Source organism: Atta colombica, unplaced genomic scaffold (assembly GCF_001594045.1).
Source record: "Atta colombica isolate Treedump-2 unplaced genomic scaffold, Acol1.0 scaffold238, whole genome shotgun sequence".
Lineage (NCBI taxonomy): Eukaryota > Metazoa > Arthropoda > Insecta > Hymenoptera > Formicidae > Atta > Atta colombica.
Genome location: NW_017259336.1, coordinates 217,427 through 235,204, shown reverse-complemented (window position 1 = coordinate 235,204; position 17,778 = coordinate 217,427). Strand labels below are relative to the sequence as shown.

Sequence of the window (17,778 nt, the reverse complement as noted above, 5' to 3'; positions counted from 1 at the left end):
TTCTGCAACCGTTTGTGTTTGTTCGATTTTACTTCACCCGGTATCAATTGTATCGAACGGTACGTACACCGGATATATCGATATCGCGATTCTTTCTTCTAATTCGATTGAATGATATTAGATATCTGAATGCAAGCACAGTGCGTATGAAACGTTTTACTGCACCCACCAAGGTTTTCCTTTTCAAATTTGTTTTAAATTGAAGCGATTGAGAACATTTAATTCATGCGTTATTGATTTTATTTAGAAGTCACTCATTCAACACATTAGACAATTAATGTGCTAACAATAATGTTTGTAATAAATTTGTGTAAGATACATTTTTAATATTTTAATGCACCAATAGGTCTGTTCGCATTGCATGAAATCCTCAAATATTTTTGCATTTAAAATGAGATAGATACATATTTTGCCTTGAAAAGAGAGAAAGCGAAGATGTCGAGTGCCAAAAGTGTAAGCAACGCGAACAGTTCTACTATAAGGCGATTTTCTGTTTTTTATTTTTTTTTAAATTGAAGCAATTGAAGGTATTTAATACTTGCTAGAATTACTAATAGTAACCTGTGCGTTTACAATCAATTTAATCCGGCAGGGAATCGATTCTGTATCTTAAAATGAGGTGAAAATTAAAAAAGTGAGCGAATTTACTAGAATATTGATAATTTCATTGGTCAACACCTAGTAAATTTGCTTACTTTTGTAATTTTCTTCTCTTGTTTAAAAATACGGAATCGATCTCCTGATCTTAAGATGTGTTTATAAATTATTGAGTTAATAAAAGTAACACACGTATGGAATACCTACATAACAATATTCCCATTCCAAAGTCGTCTTGTCACCTTTTCGGAAGTCAATGAGATGATGGCAGAAGTGTGTCTTGAATCGCCGGAAACGGGAACAGTGTTACATCACGCGTTGCTGCCACACACGTGTTACGATTGCGCACGCGGCTGATCGTTGTCGTAAGAACGGCTGGCTGAAATTGGAAAAGCCAATATTCGCAGAAGCGACAGATGCCTAATAATAATATCGAGATACGTAAGAGATACGCGTATCTTATCTGTATCTTTCTACAGAGGAAGCAAACACGCCGATCTACGCGAAAAGGATAAAGTATGATCAGAGGCATCCGGTTGCGAGAGACGCTACTGGCTGTCCCCTTCGACATGTGTAAATACTATACGTGGACTCTTCGAATCGCGACACGCAGTCATATCAATCTTATCAATTGTTTTAACGTATAAGGTACCTGAGCTGAATATGATCCACCATAATTTATTTTATTTTATTTTATTTTTTAATTCTATTTATGAGGATATTTATGAGGATTGAAATAAAAACTGAGAATCAAATCTTTATTTCATTCACTCACAAAAATAAAATATATTGTTTATATAGAATATTTGTAAATGAATGAAAAAAAATTTTGTAATTCTGACATTGGGCCTTATTGCATGTAAATATAATAAAAAATTAATTAAAAATAACAAAGAAAATAAATAATATTTTTCTCAATCAGTTTTAAAATGATTATTAATCATAAAAAAGAAATTCCTTAGGAATTTACTTTCAAACATTAAAGTTATCTCAATCATTTATTAATTATTTATTATTATTATTTATCTTAATTAATTATTTGATATCTTAATTAAATATTTGAGAGTAAATAATTATCATGATTTAGATGGATCCGATTTATTTTGAATATCTATATGCACCGGGATTTTTTAATGTGGAAAGATGATAAAATTGAGAGAAGATCTTAAAAATTTATGCATCCTCCAAACAAGTGAGATCTCGCGAGAGACTCGTTCGGTGCAATACGCCCTTGACCTACCTTAACGTTTCTCGTTGCGCGCGGGAGGCACGCTTTAAACAATTGCGCGTATAAGGGCATGCAATTTCACCCACGTATGACCGTGACGGGTCTCCCACACTGTAGGAAAAAAAGTATATAAAATCATACGAACGACAAGTGTAAAAATCGCATGATTTACAGCGGAAATGCATGTATTTTTTTATAAAGTAATTTTTGCACTTGATGTTTACGTAATTCTATATGGTTTCTTTCGCAATGAGACTTTAAAAATGTATTAACAGGAGAATATGACATCAGAGAAATGTTGGAAAATGATTTACAAACCATTACTGAAAGATTATTTAAAAAAATCATTTCAGGAGCATAAAATTTGTGGGTTTATATTTAAGATTCCAAATACGAGTTAACCGTTTTTCATAAAGCAACGTGTTATTTTATGTATTCTTTATATTCAACATAACAAAAGTATTCTGCAAAATGAATTATAAACGAAAAAAGAGACAATGTAAAATTACAAAATACATTTTCATATTAATTATGTACGAATGTTTGCCGGAGAAGTATTATATAAAACATGATTAAAATAATTGCAACACGGACATTACAACACGGTTTAAATTTTAAAAACTTTAGGATAATCAAATTCATTTTCTAAAATTGACAATTAGCTTTAAAATGTGTCTATGTACGTGCTAAATTGTCGATTTGTGTATATTCTATAATATATATTCCATACACACACATTTCAAAGTGTACACGCAAATCGACTCTAGGTATCGCCGACATGTATATAGCCGTACTCTCTTATATTTCGAAATAAAAGAAGGAGGAAGAAAGAGATAGACAGAGAGAGAGAAAGAGAGAGAGAGAGAGAGAGAGAGAGAGAGAGAGAGAGAAGCATCATTTATTAAGCGCTCTGGGACAAGTCTCCTCAAGCGCAAAAATATCAGTACAAAGCTAATCATGTAATAATAGAAGGAAATATTGTTTTTTATACAAAACAATATTGAAAAAGAAAAATTTATGTAGAAAAAAAATAAAAATTCAGGTGCACATAGACAATTTAGAATTTCAAGCATGCTATAATTTTACTAATGTGTAAGAGAGAGAGAGAGAGAGAGGGAGGGGGGGAGAAACGGAGACAGATAAGGCCACGATTGCGTGGCGCTTGGATCATGTTCGAGTCAGGGCAGGCCTTCGTTTCCAAACGTATCCCCCGCGTTCCGGCCGCCGCCGGATATTGGTCAATCCAGGGCCACCTTTTTTTTTCATCTCGCACACCATTCTGCATACATGGGTGCCGCCGGCACAGCGAAGATCAGCTGGACGCGCGCGAACGCGGAGCAAGCGCGATAAAGCACGAAGAAAGAGGATCACGGCGCGATCGATAATGCTCCGTAAATTATACGCGCCGCGTGGCTTGTCGCAATACGACGTTTTACGAGAGGGACGGGATCCGGAAAGTCCGCGTGATTCGCGCGCGCGTTATCGCCGCCGTTATTGCCGTCGCGTTTCGACAACGCCGGACACCATCGACATTATCGCAATATTTGTTTTTGCAATAATAATAACGGTACGATTAACAAAAGTGCATGAATAGTTTGAAAACGCTTGAAGAATATAGCAACCTCGTCCAATCGAGATATTTCCGCTCTTATCCAGATCCACTTGAGGAAAATTTATCTCGAGACATTTTTACTTTCGTCCTCAGTTATGTCGCCAAGAGGAATGTCTTCACATTTATTTCTTGCAATTCTCTAAAGGAGGAAGATGAGAATGGAAGATATTTCGTTATATGCAATCACAGTATACGATTATACGATTATACACTAAATTGATTGCTTATACAATATTTCAGTTTTCTGCCAACTTTACAAAGCATAAAAATTGCATACGTTAGGTCTTAACGTGATAAATATAAATATGTCTTATATTTTGTGAATCTGTTGTGTGTTACGTTTAATTATTTAGTGCTATTTTTTTATTTTTCTAATGTTTAACATTTATTCGTGTTTGTAATATTTCTTTTATTGTGCGCAGAGCTTCATTCTTTTATCAAACACGTGACAATTATCGATTACCAATCGATTATTGATTATGACTTTCAAAATCAAGATCAAATGAATAAATCGTAGACTTCTTGAGATTAATTTGGATTTGAGATTAAGACACTATTAATTTGTAATTGTAGTCATTTCTCTTTAATTTAAACTTTTTGAAGGTGGCTTAAAAATATAAATATATAATAAAGAAATATATAATCACAGCTAAAGATGTTTTTTTAGAGATAAAGTAATATATTTCGAATATGTTAACACATAATATTTGTATAAAAACATGTTAGCTGTGACTATATACTCCTTTATTGTAAAGTTCTCTTTAAATCTGAAATAGATAATCAATAGATAGATGATTCAAATTTAAAGAATTCGATTTAAAGTGACAAAAAGTAAATAATGATGTAGATACAATAAAATAAATATCAAGGGATTTCAGGAATTTCTTTTGTTTTCTCCAAATAAATGATAAAATTCTTCTTAAATCTACATGTAAATAACGATTATCTTTCTCTCGTATTCAAAACAGAGCCGAAATTATCATCGAATAACAATTCACAGAACTGGTTCTGTTTTATCTCCAGGAGGAATGACGACACCACAGTATCCTTTACCATGCGCATGGTACCAGCATTTTTAATAAGATATTTAAATATTCCACGATCTTTCCACTCGTTGTCATTTATGCGGATATTTCATCATGAAATTGACACGCGACTGACTTCAGTTGCGTCGTTGAAGGTTCATTGATTAGCGGTCTGTACTATCGGGCAAAATTTATTTGGCAATAAAATTTGTTCTTGGTAAATAATTATGTAATGTTCATGTATCTGTGAATCTATTTCTGCATATTTCGCGAGTTTGCGAATTAATTGCGCAGTACAGAAAATGTACTTTTCGAAAATGTTTTGAATTTGCGAGATATTTTCTTCTTCTTTAATAAGATTTTAATCGTCACTCCGTAACACTTCTTAATAATAGAAAATTATCAGCTAACGAAGTTAATTAAGGAACAATGCTTTTAGAATAAATTTTAAGTTCAAATTCTGTTTAGAATGATATTAATTATATAACGGACTAATTGATTAATAGATATAGCGAGATAATAATTATTAACTGTTTTTGCGTGTCTAGATCGATTTCCGGTGCACCACAGTTTCGCCTACTTAATATAGATTCTCAATTGGCGATTGTCTTGGGCATGCGAACATATAAGATTTAACTTCAGATGATTCATTCCTTTGTCAACTTTCTTTGTACGTCAAATTGTGTTCGTACATGTCGAAAATCCATAAATAATAAGAATTATTTTATAATGAATTGATTTTAAGCATTAATATTAATATTCTTGCTTCATTTTTTCTCTCGACATCAAAGAATCTAGTTTTGAAACACAATATTACACTTTTGCTTAAGTTATGCAAATAGTTGCGTCGTCCACGTGCCGCTAAAAAATTTCGATAATGACTAAGTGATAAGCTGACGGATGTCATCGCTATCATGCATACAATACCTTGATTCTCGAACGATCAGTGATTATTTACGCGTCATGACTACGTATAAGTTAGTCATCGAGAAATATGCGGAATTCTGTTCACTGATTAGAAAACAATGGAGGAGATTGGTGAGGGAATACGAAGATCCCTCCGCCTATCTCGTACGTGTTGTGAACATTTTTTTCTAATCAATTCAATATTTTCAATTCCTCCAAGTGACGGATTCATTGAGACATAAGTTTAATAATTTTTTAAACAAGACTCGCAAAAAAGCATAATTTTCAAGGAGAGAATGCGTTCCTTCCTATTTTATTTACGCGATATATTTTCGGTGAGAAAAAAATTAACTTTTCCAAATTAGTTAAATAATTTAGCATTTTGGCAAATATATTTCAGCAATATTATTTTCTGCCAGACTTTTTAAAAATTAAAATCTTGAGATTTATTAGGTGCTCACACACAATTCTTTTCGTTGTATATAATAAAAATATTCGTGAATTTGAATAAAAAAATGATTAAAAATAAAACGAGAAATGTATACGTGTCGAAATATTATATTCATTTTCAAAGAGATTATTCCGATCGTTTGAACAAAACTGATTTGACAAAATAGTAGAAGAGATATGTCATTTGATTGAAAATTTTTACTGACTTTTTAAAATAACACAATGAATGAAATATATAAGTAATAGTATCTTATATTTTCACATTTTATCATTTTTTCATTATTTTAGAATTTATCCTTTACAAATTTTTCTCCATTTTAATTTTTTCAACAGATTAAGTTTATTGGAAAGGAAACGACACAGGACACTATTCTTATTAAATTACATCATCTCATAATAAACAAGATGTAAATATATAAGCATGTGACAGTGTCGATGATGCAAATGTCATATTATTAATGTAAATGAAAAAGTTTGCTGTTGATTACGAGATATTACGAGATTCATCGAGAATTTATTTATTGATGCATTTGTAAGAAAAATGATTTCATTTACTTTAGAAACGAAAGGAGATTACGCAATAGACTCAATTGTTTCGACGCAATGTGTAATAAATAGCACACATGATATATGTAAATGTAACGAATAAGACAATAATAATTTTGCATTTTTGAAACATATTTTCTGGTAGTTACTTTTATTATTGTTTTTAACTAGAAAAAACTAATCTTAAACTCCAGCATTATATTTTTATTTTTTTTCAATTTAAACATCTTTAATACAGCATACTCTTTTCCAATATACTACGATTTTCTTTTTTTAATATTTTTTCAATGCTTTTTGTTTATAACTTTTTTTATTAATAAAAATACATACATTTGTTTGATATTAATTATGTTTCCTAATGTCTGGTATTTTGATGAAGAATTTTTTTTGCAAACGTTTCTAAATATACATTGGACATAATTTGGTAATTTGATATTTTTTCATGATAAGATTATTATATATTTGCACCTTTTTGTAACTTCTCAATAACAATTATATTTGCACAAATTATATATTCACTAATAAGAATTAATTTATATTGTTAAGAATGATTATATATTGACCTACTTACTCGATGATAAATCGAATGTTCCATTTCACCTTACACGCTGTCACTTCAAGATACGCATGCGAAACTTTGTAATCTTGTCGTTTAATCGAAGAGATGATCAGTTGCAGTGATCGAAGCTTTTCTGTGCAAGCGTGCAAGCACTACCTTTTGTGAATCGCGCATGCACCGTCACGCTGTCTTCATAATATATTGCACGATTTAATGTAACTTTCCATTATGGCACAGTCCAGTGATTCCATGATGTGCAATAAACAGTCGGAGGAATGCAATCGTGGAAAATTGTCCCATTTTATGTTGCCGCTCGCGAAATTATCGTTTCGTCAAGAAACCGGATGTCGATAATCACAAATTATTATTACTCATCGCTTCTTGTGTCCAGCTTAACCGGCCGATGATTAGTTTAGCTACTTCTTCGAAACCATAGAATTATATCAGTAAAGCAATCCTCTTTTTTTATCGAATGATCGATCGATATTTAATGATATGAGAGTACATGTAATGTACTCTTTTATTACATCATTTTATTCGTGCTAGTCTTTTATGAATATTAATTTGATATTTATTTATAGGAAATCTAAAATACTATATTTTTTCTCCAATTAAACGCAAAGAAAAAGTTACTTTTTTTGTTAATATTTTTCAAGATATTATGTTGTAAATATATTGAGAGAAGTGGGGGAAGAGAAAAAGAAAGATTTATATTTAATATTACCCAATTTTTTCTCATTCATTTTCATTTATTGTTTTTTATTTGGAATTGATCTCATATAAATTTCTGAACATTTTCTGGTAGTTACTTTTATTATTGTTTTTAACTACTAGAAAAAACTAATCTTAAATTCCAGCATTATATTTTTATTTTTTTTCAATTTAAACATCTTTAATACAGCATACTCTTTTCCAATATACTACGATTTTCTTTTTTTAATATTTTTTCAATGCTTTTTGTTTATAACTTTTTTTATTAATAAAAATACATACATTTGTTTGATATTAATCATGTTTCCTAATGTCTGGTATTTTGATGAAGAATTTTTTTTACAACAATATATTCATTTTTATAAAAGTTAAGCAACTGAATTAGATTGTACTCATAGTACTATGGCGTTTGAAAATTAATAGTACAGTTTTAGATAATAAATTACACAACTAAATGGAATATTTTTTTATCAATACCATTTTTATTAGATTCTTGAAAGTTCTTTGTTTCTGATCTTTGATTATATGTGATATATGATATGTGATTATATCTGATCTTTAATTTAATTTGTTTCGAAATGATAGTTTCGAGAAGATGAAGTACTATTGTATGTAAACATATGTACATTGTTAGATATTAAAATAATAATCTAATTTCTTGAATTAGATTATTTAACTCTATTATTTTAGTGAAATTAAAGGTATATTGCAGAGAGCGATTTCTATACATAAAAAGAATTAAAAATAATTTAAAATATATAATTTGATATTATGAAATTAATAGTGTAAATATAACTCTAATATCGACATATTTATATAGTGTATTTCTTTATTCTTTTTCGCAATTAAAAATTAAAAATTAAAATTTGCATGATTTAAAAAATAAAAATTGTGCATTAACGAGAAATAATTAAGTGACAAAGATTTCTTGTAACCGTATTTTGGCGAATCACGCGTTTTCGCGGAGAATCACCATGTTGAGAATTACTGTCACGAAGTAGACACATGCATATGACCAGGGACTGTTATCTGCCCTCGATATGGAACTCCTTGTGCCGTCGCAAACAGGAACCCAAACGCGGAAGTCGCGTCCTACCGGCACAAAATTACGCGCTACTTCCTTCGATAGAGAAGTCTACTATCTTTTGCATGCGGGAAGATGCGACTCCAAATCTTCGCTCATTATTCAGCCTGTCAGTTAAGAAACCGAAGAGTCATTCTTTGTAGATACGGAACTTCGCATCGGTTAATTTCGGAGATCTGTTAATTCATATGTGAAAAGGTATGGCGTGTAAATTGATTACAAGAAATGATTCTTAAAAATTTATTTTTAATTAGCATCTGCCGTGAAATAAATTTAATTTAATATTTTGTGTCGAAAAACAAAAGTCTACGATATATTAAAAGTCGGTTGCAAATTTTTTAATGTTAATTTTTAATTACTTGTTTCAAGATATCTTATAAAAATTATATTGTATTTGCATTTTCGATTTTAACTTTTTCATCCTGTGGAATGTGCATGTCTCAGTATAAAAAAAAAAAATCATATCTCTGGTAAATATTGAGTCATTAAAATCAAATAAAGTTCATTAAAGGATTACCTAAAGCAAAAAATAAATTATGATAAAAAATAAATTGTTATAAAAAATTATTTGAACACAAAACCCGAAATTTTCCGTACTATTTGACGCGTAACGTTTTAAAAACTCTCAACAAAAAAAATTAAACTAAATACAGTTTTTTTATTAAAAAAAAAATATTAAACATAGAAGAGCAGATTTGTAGATCTCTCTCTTTTTATGCGCGCGCTTTATACTATAAAAGGTTACAAACATGTATTATGATCGTCAAGATCTCAAGATCTCGGGAGCTACGGCCTCCATCGAAGTGCGGCGACGTGGAGATTGCGAAATCCGACAATGAAGGCAACGTTCATTCACCGTAATACCCGCGACTTTTCTTGCGAAGGACACGTCGATACAGCGAATCGACCTTCACAGAAGCCCTGTCCTCCATCTGAGTACGTTAAGATTTCTTCCAATATGCTTGATTTAGGTCTGATAGATCTGCTTGATTAAAATTGCAAATATTATTATCTTCTGCACGATTAATTTATCTTTATTTTAAATAAAAGAAGTGTTTGGCAAATCATATTTTATCTAAGATATGTTCACATAAAATTTTCTTACTTTTATTTAGATAATTTTCAATCATCTAAGTGCAACATTGATAATAATCTTATGATAATAAACTTTTTTAGATATCAATGTTTTCCTATAAAGAGTTCTTCATTATTTGTAATCATGTTAAAAACATCCATGAAAATTTTAGATTTTATCTCTTTTTAATAATTTTATTCTATTATCATTATTGTATCTAAAAAGGGCAAAAGCAGTTTAAAAAATTAGAATTTTCAACGACGTTCTTTATGTACTAATAAAAAGTTCACATGTGGATATAATACGCTGACACGTTCGAGTTATGTGAATATCAACTCGCGTAATAAAATCTGGTGAGTTTATGTAAAAATCTAAACTCGACGCCAACTCGGCATTTTGCGTTTGTACACCTTATACAATTGAGCCGGACTTTGCGTTCTTGTGCGACGAATAGCGAGCTAGCCTTGCGTGGAACGCGCGTCGCATGCGATTTGCGAAATGCAAATTTGCGCGGCGCATAGAACCGACTGTCTGCCTACGCGTTGCACTTTTGCAGGGATACCGGTCTGAAGTCCGGGACGAAGAACCGACGAAAAATTCTTGGAACCGGTTCGTCGGTTTCATTTTACGCCTCGGATGCTTCAAGATGAAAAAGAGAAAGAGAAAGAAAGAAAGAGAGAGAAATTAGCTTAGAAACATCCGTTCTTCGTCCTGCGAATCGAGACGATCTCGAGGAAGTTCGTCGGCGAGAGAGGATGTTATGGATCCTCCTACGCCGAGCGCACGGAAACGACATAATGGAAGGAAATGTTGTAGAAGCAAGATAAACGAGCTTGGAGGAGAACACTGGCTTGACGTGTCCGATATGTTCTGAAAAATTAAAAATAACGTTTTATGTTTACGGAATAATGTGTGAAAAGTAGATAAATGCGGTAAATTTCAATGACGATCGAGCGATTATTTGAGATTATTTAATTAAATATTTTGCGATTAATGCAGGCTAGAACTTTTTATCGAATTAATTGGAAAAACTGTTAAATCCAATCAATGTACGATATATAATATATGATATATAATATAATATATAATATACTACATAATTTAAATGAGAAAATAAATAACTAAAAAAAACATCTAAAAATAAAAACGTAAAACAAATTTTTACGCCTCTTACGAAATAAGTTTAAATTTTTCTTACGTAAATATGTTATTGTTTATTAATAACGAGTTTATCACTAGATGTTCTATCTTTTTTAGAATTCTTATTCGTATGTTTTCCGTGTGACTGTGGCAGGATTTAGTCGAAATGACACAAAATTTGTTGTATTTTCTTCTTAACAGCATTCTTTCACGTCCGGCCCCCATAACAGCTGTCTAGCGAAAATAACACGAGAAAACGCAGGCATTTCAACGCGCACAGGATGCGCGTATCCTTTTCCAGATCTTGCTCGTGAAAAAGTTTTCTTACCTGACCGTGTGGCGACCTGCTGCGACCCGTATACATAGTACCAGCAGAGACTATTATTCCTCATTCACACAAATACTCGTTGACTAATTCTGAACAGGATATACAAAGCGCAAACAATAGGAATAAATAGAGAGGACAGGATGCGGTTAATAAAACGGGACGCTAATAAAAAGATAATTCATTCATTTTCTCTGTGGTTGTAATATCTGAGCGTTTATCTTCGTGGAAGTCACACCTTTGTAGCTAATATTAATGCTGAAATTAATTTAAAGAAGACATTAATTTAAAGAAGGCGTTGCACGATAGTATAAAATGTGGGTAATTAAGCAGGATAAGAGATAAAGGTATGTACGAGGAGATAAACATAGTTTACTTTATTTCCGGTTGACGTCTGACATTCGCGAGTCTCGACTTATTATGTAAAAACGTTTCGCGATAATTCGCGTGGAGCTTTTATTACTCGTGAATGGTTAATTGCGCGGGTGCGAGCGCCAGGCGTTTAATGGACTTTAACTCTGCATTCTTTAAATCGAAACGGTGAAAGGCGAGAATTTATCGAATATGCATGCGAAATCATTTTCTTTCTATGATTGAAATGGGAACAAGTGATTGGCTTACGATAAAATACTAACTAAATGTAATTAATGCAAATTACATCGAGTAATGCCATACGAAACTTCGTCATAACAAAGTATGTACATAGATAACGCGAATATTATGACATTCTTGGAAATAAATTGTGTGTATGATTTTGTAATAATTTTGTGCTAAAGGTCTTGTTTTGCTCCGCTGCGTTGCATAAAGTCATTTTTTTTCACTCAAAAATTTATTTCTACATTTCTACACTTGATAATATTGAAAGTCCTATGTTTCCTTCCATTGCATGAATATTGGAGCAAGATTTTTTTCTCTTTTTTTTTTTCTATTATTGATGCAAAATAATCTCACGATTTCTGTCATTTGAGAGACCGAAACCGATCAAGTCCCCTATTCTTGAAAAGATAGTATATGTATACTGTAATATTTCCCTAATTTTACGATACTTTTCAAGAATCCCATTTCCAATGTTCGTTTCTACTAATATAGATTAATATTTATAGCAGTAAATTATTGGCAAATATTGATTTGAGAACTTTCGAAATACTCTGTATAATATTGGCAATACATTTATATTTAATTTATAGATAATATTGGTTTTATTTTATATTTGACAGTATTGGCCAAAAATGCATCTCCAATGCATACATAATATAATCATTAATCTCGGTTTAATTTATTATTTATTTTTTTTAATGCTTAAAATTAAAAAAATAAGAGGTTAAATCGAGATTAGAAAGTTAATTTACGTTAATGGAAATAAATGTCAGAGACACATTCCCTTTAAAACATTCGTATTTAGTCCGATTTCATTTTGTTGCGCGAGAAATTTAGACCAAGAGCTCGATGACTGCAACATTTCACAGAATGAGTGATGCAGCAGAGCGCGATGACCTCAGCGACGCCGTGATTTCCAATTTAAAAAATAGAATGACGTACCGAAATGAGTATGACGTATTTCTTTGTGATATTAAACGTACCATCTGTGTTGCGTGTGTATGCACGATAAGATCCACGCAGAAGTGTGGGCGTCGATTGGCGCAGATCGGCATACACTGTGATACATTCATGGTTTACGTGAATATGCGCACGTATCAATGTTACGCATAATACGTGGCGCGATTACGTCAGCATAGAGCCATGAAAAAGACATCGATCTGTGGTACGTGATTCACGAAGGAAAGTACATCTCCTGATGAGCGTTAATTACATTGGCGGATGGGACTATGGGGACTTAAGTTTTCTTTTTCAAAAATATTTATAACAAAACTGTATATATTTTTAATATTTTTGAAATGTACTTAATTATAATTTTGATGATTCAAAAATATTTTTTAATTTAAAAAACTTATAGTATAAAAAACATAAATTTTATTATATTATTGTTTTTTTTTGTGTTAATATAATTAAAAATTAAATGTTTTGTGAATTATATAATTTAAATTATATAATTATATAATTTAAATAATTTACTATTCTATCTTTTCATTTGACATTTCTATTTGATCTTAAAAAAGTTCTTTCATACTAATTTGCACTTAATAAATTTCTGGATCCGCTAATGATTAATCAGCATTGATTCGTTCAACAAAGAGAAGTATTGACGAAAGAGAAGTATCTGATAAGACGCTTCTCTAGCGTTCATAAAAATACAGAAGCGTCTGTTTCTCTTTTCCTTTGTTTCTCTCTCCTTTCATCACATTTCCAATCATTGAATGGAAATAACAACAAATTGAAGCGAGAGATCGAAACACATGCAAGAGTCCAGAGTGACCGCGAAAATAATTAAATATTCACATAAATTAATTTGGAATCTTCCGCATCCATAATTTTTGTCACAAGTTACTACTAGAATTCTTCATTTTTCTAACGCAGGTTCCGACATCGTGTAAATCATTTGCATGGCAAAGTGAGAAGCTACTCTCATTTACGCCTAAACTTGCGTCATTTTCTACACGTGTGACGAAGCAGCGAGAGCTGCTAATGTAACGCAGCTGTACGCGAGCACGCAACGCACACGCGCATTGTATTGTACTAACGGAAACGCAACTCGAGCAATGGCGCAATCGCGTCCTTCAGGAACTATCGCGACAGTTGCGCATTCATATACTCCGAACATATAATATAAATTAACAATTTTTTTCTAGAAAAAATAGAAGAAAAGAAGAAGAATGTTTACCGATATAAATTAATATCTGTACAAATGTGACTTTAGAAAAATAGAGATTTTTTTGAAATTTTTTTATGCATTGACGTAAAACGCTTAAATTATTCTAGGTGGTAAACAACAAAATGCAAAAATGGACAACCGTATTTCCATAAATTCCTCGAGTCTTTCTACTTATGGTGCGAATCGTGGATGTGATTTGTCTTTAAGTCTGATTCGCACGAATTGGCCAATTATTATAATAATTCATGATTTCTTTAAACGTTTGAGAATTAATACCGGTGTAACGAGAAATAATAGTTTTGCTCGCGGAAAGATTATCTGATCGATTTTTATTTGATCGATGATCGATTCAACGGAAACGTCACGATAATATTAGATATTACAGATATAACATATAATAATATTAAATATAATAAATAAAGATACTATTAAATTGTGATACGACATAAGAATATAAAACGTGCCTAATTTCTGAGATCCTCCATACAGGTTACTCAATAATAATTTTCAGCTAAATAGAGAATAAAAAAGAAGAAGCAAAATGAAATCTACAACGAGAGTTTAGTTTTTCAATTTTATTTATATTTTTGAAGGTTCCAGCGAATATTTCTCGTAATAAGTTTTTGATTGAACACCAGCAGGTATGAAAAATCGAACTTGACATCGTTCGAGGTTTTTCTCGACTACAGTGCGTATATAATCATAAATCTTCGTCGCGACGCTTATCCTTGCTTGGATGACCCAGTTGTAATGTTTAAATCCCTCGAAGCCGAACATATGTACGTAATACGTTCGAAGATTTATCGAGAACAACCGAAGGCCAACGATCAGATCTCGTTGATATAATTCGCCGCGGATCGATCGACATTCTATTAGCGCAATCGCAAAATTAATTCCAGAAATATTTTTTTTGCGAAACAATGCAACTTATCTTTTTTTCATTAACAAGGAGGAACGTAATAAAAGAAAATGCGTGAGAACACTTTAATTTTACAGTTTATCTCTAAAAGCTTTATTAAACATTTTTATCTCGATAATGAAGTCCTTAAAGTATATATAAAAGAAACATGCGATTTGCGCAAATAAAGTCACATCACATTAAGCTTTTGAGAATGTTTTTTAATTTTTTGTTTATTTTTTCATAAAATATTTCTGAATTATTTAATGAAATATCTTTAATAAGATATTCTAAGAATCTTTAATTTTTTTTTTAAGAACTTCTAATTTGCGGAAAGAATTATTTAAAAATTTAGTTACAGATCTGATAATAATTTTTATCATGTTATTACATCAAAATATTTGTATAGAAAACTTACTTGCTATAAAAAATTTTGATATTCTAAGTAATCAGTTTGAGCGTTCTACTTAATTATTTTTATAATCCAAGAAAATTTATTTTCAGATCGTATAATTTTTAAGGCAATTAAATTTATATCGATTTTCAAACATAAAGATTTGTTTGAAAAACCGTTATAATCGAGAACAAATAATGACTTAGAAACCTTGAATCTCAAGTGTGAGAGTGTCAACTACTGCGCCATTAATGTGTACGACGCTTTTATCAGTATGGTGATGAAGAATTGCGTCGAATTACAGCGGTAAAGATAAGCGCTGAAACATGCAGAATTGTTCTCACACGTTCTCCGATAAAAGTGAGAACGGTGAACAACGGATTGATGACTGACAGCGAGCAACGAAAATAAAGGAAGCGGCTGAGCAAACGGATTTTGACGATACCGCGATGAATTGGAATTCTTAAGGTTGCGTCCCGGAAATTGCGTCATCCGCTATACGATCCGCTTCCGGCACGCTGCAACGTTCGCACAAACAAATTCCAGGGAGATGTCTAAATGGTTCTAGAAAATCGTAACTAGTGTTAGCTCCAGTTCAAATATTTTACATTTGTTTTACAATTAAACTACAATTTCTCTTTCTGTGACAGAATTTCAATTCTGTTTGTCGAAACATTTGTCACAAGTCTCAAAATACGCACTGAAAATACAATTGTTACAATACATAAAAGGTTTATTGTTGAAATAGCAAAAATAATATGTATTGTCTTAAAAATCGAAGTGAATCTGAAAGGAGTTGCGTTTTAGCAAAATATTTAATGTCATACACTGAAAAAAAGTTTCCTAAATCTAAGTAATATTTTCTTGAATAGTACTAAGTAAAAACATTTTTTTATTTCAAATAAATATTTATTAAATATAAACATATATATTTGATTCAAGTATTACTTTCTTTGTTGAATAAATATTTATTTGCAATAAAGAAATGTTTACTAATTATTAGTACTCTTCAAGAAAATATTATTTACATTTGGAAAATTTTTATTTCAGTGTAATTTAGATACTAATCAATGTTGTGAAATTTTCTTACGTAAAACGATAAACGTTACTCTTGATGTTTTCGGTGAAACGTAAACAGGAAGATAGATAATTCACGCCTCTTTGTGCGATGCAGCATTCGAGAGATAAGTAGCTCCGCAAAGACGCAGCGTTTATTTTTACTCCTTTGTAATTTAATCTGTTAATTAATAACATTTCGAATAACATATACAGTGAGTGCCAAAAGTGTTTGTATAGAAGAGATATCTTTTAAGAAAACCTTATTTTCTATATTTTAGAAAGTAAACATTAATTAGCGGTTTATTAACATTTATTAATGGTGAATAGACATATATTTATTATCAAAATTATTTTACGTAAAAGATGTATGTACAATAATTAAAATATATTATTTTAAAAGTAAATGAAAATAAAAAATTAGATTATTTGAACGTACAACAAATATTTGTACAGTCGAGAAAAGTTTTAAAGATCAAAACTTTTTTGTTTATATTAGGGGACTCAAAATGTACTCATAGTATAAAATTGCTAATTAATGTTTATTTTCTACAAGTGAAGCATTTTTTATAAACATTTTTTTGTAATATTTCTTGCACTCACTATTAATTTTGATAAAAAAATTTCTGAATGTTGCATATTTCATGAATTTTATTTGTTTTGAATTTTAATATGTCTTTTTATCTGAACAATTTTATGTTCTTCGGTGGTGGATAATGACAGTATTTCCGCTTCGATTGTCGGAGATTAAAGAAAGGTATTTTGCTGAGCAAGGATGCAGGATAAAGTTGTTCTTGTGGTCTAATTTCACGTTCAATTCATGTGTGGAGAATCGAAAGACGCACGTGTCGGTTCTCTCGAGGTAATACTTTTCAAAATAAGACCATATCACCCTTGGTTTTTCTCGAGGTTGCTTAAATGGGGCACGGTCGTTGTCGTCGAATCTTCCGATGAGATCTCTCGGCGTCGATCTGTTTGTCACACATTGTACGACGTAGAACACGAAAATCCGGAAAAAGCGGATTTATTGTGAATAGGCTTGGAAAAAGCGGCCGAATGAATGCGCCGGATGCACGCGGAACAGATTGCTTTACGGCCGACTTCCGGGATATATTTTGCTTTACCTGCTCTGAAGAAACAGACATTGCCCTGGCACGATTTTGATGCGAGAAAGGAAAGATTGTAGAGCAAAAAGTCCTTGCAGCTGTCTCCTCCCCTGTACCATTGATCGATTCCCATCGTTCGATCAGGCGCCATGTTTTATCCTTTTTCTGACCCTTTCTCTTCTTACTAAAAGTGCACTTTGTAAAAAAATATGTTAAATATCGACAAACTGTAATTGGCATGGGTGGAGATTTGTAATTTTTTGGCATGTGGAATACCAACACCGTGGAGGGGGGTA

General features: G+C 31.4%; 1 protein-coding gene across 1 annotated transcript in view; it reads left to right on the top strand.

Annotated features, from left to right (window-relative positions):
- Positions 1-3: 3 nt before the first annotated feature.
- LOC108688730 (probable RNA methyltransferase CG11342) overlaps positions 4-17,778 on the top strand; it is a 24,003-nt gene continuing 6,228 nt past the window's right edge. Inside the window, exon 1 of the mRNA XM_018195089.1 lies at positions 4-59. The gene's annotated coding sequence lies outside the window, so the exon portion shown is untranslated. The remainder of the gene's footprint in view (positions 60-17,778) is intronic.